The sequence below is a fragment of the Arachis hypogaea genome, chromosome 11 (genome assembly GCF_003086295.3).
Source record: "Arachis hypogaea cultivar Tifrunner chromosome 11, arahy.Tifrunner.gnm2.J5K5, whole genome shotgun sequence".
Taxonomy (NCBI): domain Eukaryota; kingdom Viridiplantae; phylum Streptophyta; class Magnoliopsida; order Fabales; family Fabaceae; genus Arachis; species Arachis hypogaea.
This window is the reverse complement of record NC_092046.1, coordinates 130,562,544-130,565,673: the sequence shown is the minus strand read 5'-3', so window position 1 is coordinate 130,565,673 and position 3,130 is coordinate 130,562,544.

The following is a 3,130-nucleotide window of genomic DNA, read 5'->3' as shown; positions in this document are numbered from 1 at the left end:
CATGCAAGTCTCAGCTATCAACACTCAAAATCCACCCCAAGAGACCTCCTATGACATGGCAGGTAACTTTATGCAAAATGATAATTATGATTATGCTCAACCTTCTTCTAAACAGGTCAATTACATGGGGAGTGGTCCTAGGAATCCCAACAATGATCCATATTCCAAGACATACAATCAGGGGTGGAGGAATCACCACTACAAGAAAAAGGCGTATTTGTAACAAAAGAAATTGTTACAAAATGTCGAAATTTTGAAACAAAAGTTTTTTGTAACAAAAAAAGGGGTCGTTGCAGTAAGTCCCGTTACAAAAAGTTTTTGTAACGAAAAATGAAACTGTTACAATTCAATATGATGTTTTGTAACAATTTTTTCTGATACAAAAAACCAGAAGCCGCTACAAAAGTGGTAACAAATTTTGATCTTCAAGGTATTTTTCGTGACAATCTATTTTTTCCTATAAAAAAATTTTGTTACAAACTGTAACTTGATTTTGTAACATTTTTTTTCTTTAGTTACAAAAGTAAAATAATTATTTTGTAATATTTTTTTTAATTAACTAATATATTAACTATTTTATTAAGCAAGTCTACATTTATATAATATGTAAAAATATACATAATTCAAACATGCCTCATTTAGCTAAAATTGTTTTAAAACAAAATAACATTAGTGAGTACATTGATTAGTTCTACAAGTTATATGTCTTGCACAAGTTCAACCAAAAGTTAAAAGTTCTAACATAGATTAGTGTCTCTATGAATCAAAATATTCTTGAGCCCTCAAAGTAGCATGTGGTCACCATTTCAGCACTCCTATAAATAAGAAAATAAAAAAAAAAAGTTAGGTGCATAGTCAAAAGAAATATCTTAAGGCAGTTAGAAATCATGTAGCAAACAAGGGTCTATTTTGACACAGAAATTCGTCAAATAGAACTTGTTTGCTCAAACAACACAATGCAGTTTAATTGAGCAACTAAATAGGACAACAACAAAATAGTGAATAATAAAACCCAAACTTCCAGTTTCCAACAACCAAAACAGTGAAGCACTTAACTGGATAATCAATCAATTGAGTTTAGCAACAGTTGAAAACCAAAAGCAATTAAATACCAACTCAATCAATTAATTGAATCAAAGATGAATATTGAAAACAGCTTAAGATAAATTCCGGTAGCATTTCAGCAGTAAATTTTCTTATTTCACAATTTCAATCAATCAATTCAAATTCCATATGAATTTTTTAACAGTTAAAAACACAAAAAATTATAATGAATTCATAGGAAGGAAGTAAATAAGCCAATTCCAGCAAGAAAACATGAGAAAACAATTAAAACCAATCCAACCAGCAAGAAGCAGAGCAACACTCAGCAGAACAGCAATCAATGGCCCATCATACAGCACCCAAAACAGTAAAATGAACAAAGGTAATGGATTCAGGCAGCATTCTATTCATTGTAGTCAATAACCATTACACTTGCTGTTGAGTTGAGAAATTAACTAAATTAATTAGTGATGACAAACATTATTTTTGAGCAAAATAAATAATTAGTGTTGATTAATTATATCTACCTATTAACTAATTGTTTATTGTTGCAGGCCAAATGTTAATAGCCCAAATGGAATAAAAGGCATTCAGCAAAGAATATTGGGCTGAAAGCAAAATAAAGAGCCCAAGCAAAAGCAAAGGAAGAAACCAAAGAAATTAAATCGGGCCATGCATACTAATATCCGATCCAAGCCCGAACTGATTTCAGAATTGAAATTCCCTCTCTCCTGCTTAACCAAAAGCAACGTTCTTCTTCCTTCTAATCAAGTCACATCAAGATTTTAGAAAAAGCAAGAAAGAGAAAGAGAAGAAAAGCTTCCTCCATAAGCCAATAACTAAAGAAGCAAGAGAGAGAGAGTTGAAGCTTGAGGCACAGAAGCTAAAGCAGAAAATCCAAGCTAAATCAAGCTTAAGAAAGGTAATCCATCTCATCTTGCATGAATCAAATCCTCATCCCTTCTTCCCAACTCTCTGCACTACCCGAAAATGGCTTTGAAGGGAAAGTTGTTTTCTGCCCCATTCTGCTATGTATCTACGGACTTAATCAAAACTTGGGGACCAAGTTGCATCTCTATGGTTCAGATTTGGTTGACCAGTGAAAAACAATTCCGGTTACTTCTTCATGGCTTTCGGTCAAGTTGGAAAAGTCAGAAGCAAAGGTTCTACTTTGATGCTTGAGAAGAAAAAGTAAGCTTGTGGGTTGGTGAAGCTCAAGGCTCAAGGTGTTGACCTTGGAAGAAGAACTTAGCCACATGCAAGGAGATATAAGAAGCTTGCTGTTCATTCAGAAAGTAAGGAGAGAAAACTAGTGAACCTGAGGTGTTTGTTCTGAGAGAGCTCTTTGAAGAAGTTCAACTAATTGGACAGTGTAACCTAATCAAAGGTGCATTCCGCCAGTATGAAGAACTGAATCAGAGGCTTGCTAATCTGGTTTTTCGCATAGCACAGAGGCTGTTGATGAAATCAATCTCCTTCATGTTTTACTGATTGTAATGTACTTTTCTAAGCTTATCTTTCTGTAATTTCTTGAGAGAAAAGGCATTGTGAGAAAGCTTGAGAAAAAGCCATGAGTGGAAAAAGGCTGAGAGATACACTTGAGAGAAAAGCCTAGAGTTATTTTCTGATTTCTTTAGGTTGATTAAGTGTCTTGTATCTAGTATCTGAATGGTATCCCTTTCTTAGTTGGGTTAGCACTAAGAGGTATAGTTAGGTATTAGCATAGCCAATGTCAAGTTAGGTTAGAACTTGAGTGTGAAAGGATTGGGTCAATCCTGTGTTATTGGTGTATGTAATACTGTTTACTATAGTGAAATTCTTCCACAGTTGTGGAGGAGACTGGACGTAGGTTGCATAGCACAAGGCAACCGAACCAGGATACATGCTGGTGTTAGCTTTTCTCTTCTCTGCTGTTTTCTGTTTTCTGATATTCATGAGACAAAAATAAATTGTCTCATAAATTTCCGCTGCTAAGTTAAAACAGAATTAGAATTGCAAATCTGTTTTAAAAGGATAACAACTGTAATTAAAAGGAAGGCAAAGATTCAACCCCCCCTTCTCTAAGCCAACCACAACCTTCAATTGG